At 33.5% G+C, this 7,944-nt stretch overlaps 1 pseudogene; it reads left to right on the forward strand.

The window, feature by feature from the left end:
* Nucleotides 1–7,944, forward strand: part of LOC106462284 — a 48,551-nt pseudogene that overhangs the window by 20,005 nt on the left and 20,602 nt on the right.

Below are 7,944 nucleotides of genomic sequence, written 5' to 3' on the forward strand. Positions count from 1 at the left end.
CTCTAGCCATGTTCCGTCGCAAGTTACTACTTCCCTAGCCATGTTCCGTCGCAAGTTACTTCTTCCCTAGCCATGTTCCGTCGCAAGTTACTTCTTCCCTAGCCATGTTCCGTCGCAAGTTACTTCTTCCCTAGCCATGTTCCGTCGCAAGTTACTACTTCCCTAGCCATGTTCCGTCGCAAGTTACTACTTCCCTAGCCATGTTCCGTCGCAAGTTACTTCTTCCCTAGCCATGTTCCGTCGCAAGTTACTTCTTCCCTAGCCATGTTCCGTCGCAAGTTACTTCTTCCCTAGCCATGTTCCGTCGCAAGGCTTTCTTGCACTGGTACACTGGAGAGGGGATGGAGTTTACTGAAGCTGAGTCCAATATGAACGACCTAGTATCTTAATATCAACAGTACCAAGAAGCCACTGTTGATGATGAAGGTGAATTTGAGAATGACGAAGACGACTTAATTGAAGATCCGGCATGTTGTGTGTGACACCTTTGCCTTTGAATCCATCAATAAAAGTCTATGTCAATTAAAAACAGCTGTATTTGGTAAACCTATCGTTTATAAATAATCAAGAAATGTTTCAATAAAGAGTCAACTTTTTTTTGGGGGGGGTGGGGGTGGCGGCTCTAAAACAATTAGACTAAATTTGCACCAGTATTTCTGTTTTTGATGTTAACATTTTTTTTTTAGTGAAACAATATTACCTCTCATAAACTTCTTCATATTGTTAAAATCAGTAATCTGTAGAAGGTTGAATATTAAGAGTCCGTTTATTTTAGAAAAACAAAAACATTATATTTCAGGAAACAATGTTATATTTTAAAATACCTATAGAAGATCCATCAGTAAGTATACTGAGTTTTGGTCTTTCTAGTAATGTTGATTGTACATCTTATAAAACTAAAACCATCAAATAATTTGACAAACCTGGGTGTTAACAAAAATAACTGGATATTTTCACATTAAAACTGAACATGGAAGCTTGAGAATGAGCTCTACAAATAAAATATAGTATTCTTCAATGTTATTTCACATTATTCAATTAAACATAGTAATTCCTAACAACTTTCTATTTTCTGTAATTCTATTTGTATTTTCATGTAAAATATAGTGTTCCTTTTCTTTTATTTACTTTAAAAATTAATACGTACAGTCTTGTATATGCTGTAATTTGAGGCTTAGCTTCTTAAATAGTCTAACACAGAACATTAATGAAAAATAGTATTATATCTTTCACGCGCCATCAATTCGTCTAACTATATCGGGAGCTGAACCTTCGACAGAGAATCGTTATTTAGTCTCAACGCATTTAAATTATTTTGCTTAAAAATGAATTTCAGGAACTGTCATACACAGTTATCTATAAAATGAAATATTTTTTTAAATAAACTTTTATTTCAGCTAAAGCTTATAATCGTCTTTACTATCATATGACAAGTCTGTTTGCAAATCAGCTGCTATAAAGTTTCTTTGTTTCTCCACCAGGGTAGTGAAAAGAACATTATTCAAGTACCTTTCACGTGCAATGAAAACTTAAAACAAACTGCCACTTCCGCTCAGCGTGAAAAGATAGTAAAAAATAAACAGACTATGTTTATTCTTTAGTACAGCTCTAAAAACTGCATACCCTTAGTTCAACAACCGTTCAACAAATGAAAACAAACACAGTGTTATTCTACAGTGTAAATACCGAAATAATTTTGAAGAATAAAAAAATTACTCTTCGACCTCTGTTTCCATAAGCTTGTGTCATGGTAATGTTTCTTTATTCAATAAAAACGACGCTTGAAATTAAGTTATAAGTGCTTATTTGTTTCGAATGTATTATAAACTAACCAGCTTCGTAACTTTGTAGCTCACTATTTTCTATTCTACGTGCGCGCTTCAGTTGATTTATTGAAATATTTTCAATTATTTGCTTGTTTTTGTAATTAAGTACAAAGCTATACAATGGGCTATCTGTGTTCTGCCCACTACGAGTATCGAAACCCGGTTTCTAGTGTTGTAAGTCCAAAGACATACCGCTCTGCTACTGGGGGCTATTTTCGACAAAGATACACTATAAACGAAGACAGTAAAAAGATGAAACTAACCCGATATTTGGCTTAGCTTTGATAAAATTGTAATGAGATAGTATTAACAATCTAATTACTAAATATACGAAATAAATCGTGCTACAGTATTTTACAAACGTATATATATTGAATATTATACCTCATATACGGCTCCTTCCGTATTCATAAGTATAAAATATAATATGATATGCCTTTAAAACAGCGATATCCACTTACAAATACGGTACCAATAAAAAACAAGTACGCCGGGTTACAAAATATATCATATAAATGCACTTACAAGAACTCTGGTAAATAAACGTGAAATTCCACACACTGCAATAGCATTTAGGTAGAGAAGGACTGTTCAAACTATGTTAAAATGTAGTTAGAGAAAAACATTTACTCTCCAGATAATAATAATAATAAAACATTTTATTTCAGTGATTCGGCTTCATTTGTACAAGTACAAATACTACTTGCGCTGATGAAGCCGCAATGGCGAAACGTTTGCTGAAATAAATTTTTTTATTATCAATATTATTATTATCTGGAGATTAAGGGTCGTACTTTTATAGTTTTATTGCCAAAATGTCTAAATTTTTCCAGAGTGCACTAAAAGATTTGAAAAAGAATAAAATGTTAAAGTGAAGCTTACAAAAAAGGAAATGACACATTACTTAGACTACATTCTGGGCATTATTTTAGGGGACAGAGGTAGGTGTCTTTTACTAGAAGCCCAGTCTCCTTAGTTACACATTAGATTTTGTTTGTTTGTATTTGAATTTTCGCGCAAAGCTACACGAGGGCTATCTGCGCTAGTCGTCCCTAATTTAGCAGTGTAAGATTAGAGGGAAGACAGCTAGTCATCAGCACCCACCGCCAACTCTTGGGCTACTCTTTTACCAACGAATAGTGGGATTGACCGTCACATTATAATGCCCCCACGGCTAAAAGGGCGAGCATGTTTGGTGTGACGGGGATTCGAACCTGCGACCCTCAGATTGCGAGTCGAGCACCTGGCCATGCCGGGCCTTGAGATTTCGTTCTTTATAACATAGTATAATTTTCTAGCTGTATATGTGCATTTTGTTCCTTATAATCTAGTTTAAATAAAATGTAGGCATGTCTTGTTTATTAGAATTTACTTTTATACAAGACACAAGCGCGTTTGGTGTATTAAAAACTAATTTTGTATAATTTACGTGTAGGATTGATTTATTAGAATACAGTTTTACGTGCATATTTTATACTAATCACACGTAGGATTTGCTCATTAGAATCTAGTTTTATATATGTCATATTTAGGTTTTGTTCATTAGAATCTAGTTTTATATATGTCCTATTTAGGATTTGCTCATTAGAATCTAGTTTTATATATGTCATATTTAGGATTTGCTCATTAGAATCTAGTTTTATATATGTCATATTTAGGTTTTGTTCATTAGAATCTAGTTTTATATATGTCCTATTTAGGATTTGCTCATTAGAATCTAGTTTTATACATGTCATATTTAGGATTTGCTCATTAGAATCTAGTTTTATATATGTCATATTTAGGTTTTGTTCATTAGGATCTAGTTTTATATTGGAAACATTTGAATATATAGGTATATCAAATATTATAGCCAATAATATTACTGAAAGTAACTATAAACAAGGTAAGACTAGAGTATATCTTTACTTTCATGCAGGCTTTCCCACCTGTAAGTTTTGTTAACTAGACTTTTATATTACATGAGAAACATATAGGTTCTTTTAAATCTGGTTTTCTAGCAGAATTATGTAATAAGAGCCCACAATTATCTAAAAAAATATTGTTATTTATTTAATTCAAGCTTCTCAGCAGTGAGGATATATATACAACTAAAAAACTTCGAAGTAAAGTTATATGGATTATATAAATTGAATAAGTAATGCTCAGAAATTTGTCTATTCACAGTTGTTTCTGTTTTCATATTGATATATCAATTCATACATAAACCAGGGTGATAGAAACATATCAAAATATATGATCTAATTTAATTTTCCATGGACAGCTATAATTCAACGTAAATAAAAAAAATGTTCAAATTAAACTTGCCACAGGTGTATTTCTTTTTCTCTGACTTTCAAATTTTCGATTGTACGTACCACGAGTTTTATTCTCTTTTAAATTGTTATCATTGAAGTGTCTTACACCGTGATAACAATACTTTAAATCCATTGTATTGAAAGAAACCATAATGCCTTTAATAGTTATTGAACAATAACAAGTACGATCCAATAGATTTAACACTGGAACTTGTTCTGTCTTTTTAACATGTTAAATATTTTCACATAATCCTTCAAGAAACTACACCACTTTGTTCACATAAATTTGTTAATCCCAGATAGTAAGGCCCAGAATTTAAATTCTTCTCTGTTTTATACCTATATATATTTTATTATGGTCTTTGATATTTGTATTGGTTTAGCAAATATTTTTCCGCGTATTTTGGCTCATGTTGTTCTATAGGGTAAATAGTATTAATATTCATCTCTGCTCTGATAATTATTCGAATCAATACTTTTTTGAATCAATTTAATATTCCTTTCCCCCAGATGATGAGTTCTTTGAAGGGTTTGAAAGATTGGAGTAAAATAAAAATTTTATGTGGTAAGGAACGCTTGTTAGTTCTGTGGTATTAATTTAATGAAAATATCATAGATTAGCTTTGGTTAGTAATTCGAAATTAGGGACAGTGTCAGATAGCCTTAGTAACTTTCCCTTCAAAAAAAAAAACTTTCTTAAGTTAAAAATATATTATAATTGTCATTAATATTATAAATTAACAAATGTTTGATGTACAGTTAAGATACATATATTTTGTTTGAAGCCGACAAATAAAAATGTTGTTCCTAGTATTTTTGTTAACATTCATTCTGGCCCAGCAGTTATCAAAAGTGTTTGTTTGTTTGAAGTTAAGCACAAAGCTACGCAATGGGCTATCTGTGCTCTGCCCACCACGGGTATCGAAACCCGGTTTCTAGCGTTGTAAGTCCGCAGACATACCGCTGTGCCACTGGGGGGGGGGCTATCAAAAGTGGAAAGTAGTTTGTATAAGTTATTCAAAGGCAGAATGTGACTTCAGATTCTTTTCATGTCGCTTTAATTACACTGACTACATTCAAATCTTAATAATACGAGCGCAATGAATTCATTAGGTTAAAAGTCTGTCTTATAATACCATGATATAAATAACACTTCAGAATTCTCTCCGTTAGCTTGCTATCCAATATAGATAAATACGTCTCTCCCTTTCCCTCTGATGTCAGTTTTCTAATTATTCTCAGCTTCGATCACTGAAAAAGAATTTCTGCATCAGACCAAATGTTGTTAGGCTATCGTAATGGGTAACTCTAGGGTCACGTGATGTCGATCTTGCCGGCTAAAGCGTGCGTTCTTTCCCCGAAAGAAAACCACCTCACACAAGATGCTTCGTGACTGTCATGCCAAACCTAGACCCTACTTATGCGGTAGTGACTGAAGGAGCCGCTAGAGCTCAAGCACGACGCTGCGAGGCATCTAGTCTAGGAGTATTGAGCAGTCAAATTCAAGAAGGTCTGGCATTTGTTAAACGTTTTTTGTAGCGTCTGCAGGCGAGTCCGTGCAACCTGTCGATGTTTTTGGTGGACCTATTTGAAAAAGATATCAGAGAGTATGTTCTACACATCAGTGGTTAGTATCGACAAGCTTGTGTGATAACGTAAAGATCAGGGAAATCATTAAGTAATTGTACGTGCAGCCATGCTTTCGATTTTCCTAACGATAAGATAGAAGCGAATATCTAAAATAATTTATATTTCTAAAAGAGATTTTAAACCGTTACGTGTAGCTATTTTAAAGGCGTTTAAAAGTTTTAAATACAACGACGCTCAAGATATATTGTAATTCAAGATCGGGTATAAGCCACAAATTTAATTTGTTAGATATGTATATTTTTTAACATTCAGAAAAATAATAGTTTTAAAACACTTAGATAACTTCTGTTACATAGAGAGCTCATCAGTGCTGCATTTTAAAGTATTCACAAGGAATAACGGCATATCTTGTATTATTTTGCAAAGCACTCATAACACAAAAGAGTATTCATTCTTATGTCGTCGGCTAGTGATATAAATCGAGTGTATTAAGTGTATTTCGGTCTTATGTGTGTCGTATCATGGAAGACTGTGGCCCTCCCCAGGACCCGGGGTCTCGGTCGCCTCGACACCAACAGGAAGGGTTGTCCAGGAAAACTTTCCACGTAAGTAATTCCATGTTTAGTTCATTTTTTTTACCATATCCTGCTGGAAAACAAATTATTATCATATCCTGATAGAAATCAAGTTATAATAGAGTCTCATTTTCTGAACAAAAAAAACAACAACTTGTATTATGAAAGCTGCAAAACTAGTGTAAAAACTCAAGTTTGTTCCATAATAACACACATAACAGCTAACATCGGGCAATATTACGATCAATTGAAACTACAGTTTCGAGGAATTTGTGTGTGCGAAGTCATTATATAACATACTACTTGTTTCAGACTTTTTGTCTTGGGTGCTGTTGGCTAGCTGATTTCCATTTAGTCTATCAACTCAAACTCAGGGACACCTATGCGCAGATAACCCTTTGTGTAGCTTTAATAGTGTAACAAACCTTATCGCTAGAGTATACTTTTGTTTAGCAAATGTAACTTGTAATGCAAACGTACAAAAATAAATGTACAATACATACCACTTTCCTGTTAAATATGTTCATCTTTTTAAGAGTACAACGAGTGTCTATATGATAAAAAAGTGAATCGTAATAGCAATTAAAAAAACCACAATCCAAACAACTACATTTATCGTTAGGCTTAATTAGAATTTTTCGAAACAGTACATGCTGATAATATATTAGTAATAGCAATATTCTGATTATTTAGGAATAAGAGTTACAGGAATTATTTTCTGTAATTATAACCATAGTTTTTACCATTACGTATAGCATTTGTTTTCTGATATGAAACAGAGTCAAGAGTTGCCTAGTGGTTAACTTACCCGAACTGTTAATCCTAGGATTTATGGTTTGAATTTTGTTGCCATAAAAACGCGCTCCGCACTTTGGAGTCGTGAGTGCACTATAAAGTGACGGTCAAATCCCACTATTCTGTTAGAAAAATGTATCTAAAGAATTGCTGTTGGGTGCTGTTGGCTAGCTGAAACCTTTATGAAAGTAATTCAAAACTTAACACGTTGCTTCGTTCTTCACGATATGTACGGTGTATAGTGTAACAACACCGTACATATCGTGAAGAACGAAGCAACGTGTTAAGTTTTGAATTACTTTCATAAAGGTTCGTTACACTATACACCGTACATATCGTGAAGAACGAAGCATACGTGTTAAGTTTTGAATTATCTGCATATGTTTTTTTTCTTTTAAAAACCCCAACAAAAGTTAGAATGAACCGTTTAATTCGAGCTTAGATATGTAGATGACAAGAACATTCAAAATAACTTTGCATTTTTAACCACCAAAATTTGACATTGTGAGGTACATTCCTTATGTCTGAAGTAGTCACATTTACAGAATTGAAGAAAACAAAGAAAATTATACGTTTCACAAATATTTCGTTTGTTACGATCGTGGTTTCGCTAGTATCTTTACTGGCGAAACTATATTAAATATTTGTGAAACGTCCAACTGTCTTTGTTTTCCTCAATTCTGTAATTACGGAATCCTATCAACAAGTGCCGACGACAGTTTCAAGTAATAATTATAGTTTTTTATTATAAACAATTGGTTCTTTAAACATTTAAAATGGCCCGGCATGGCCAGGTGGATAAGGCGCTTGACTCGCAATCTGAGGGTCGCGAGTTCGAATCCCCGTCCCACCAAATATGCC

This window comes from Limulus polyphemus, unplaced genomic scaffold, assembly GCF_000517525.1.
Source record: "Limulus polyphemus unplaced genomic scaffold, Limulus_polyphemus-2.1.2 Scaffold1133, whole genome shotgun sequence".
Classification (NCBI taxonomy): Eukaryota; Metazoa; Arthropoda; class Merostomata; order Xiphosura; family Limulidae; genus Limulus; species Limulus polyphemus.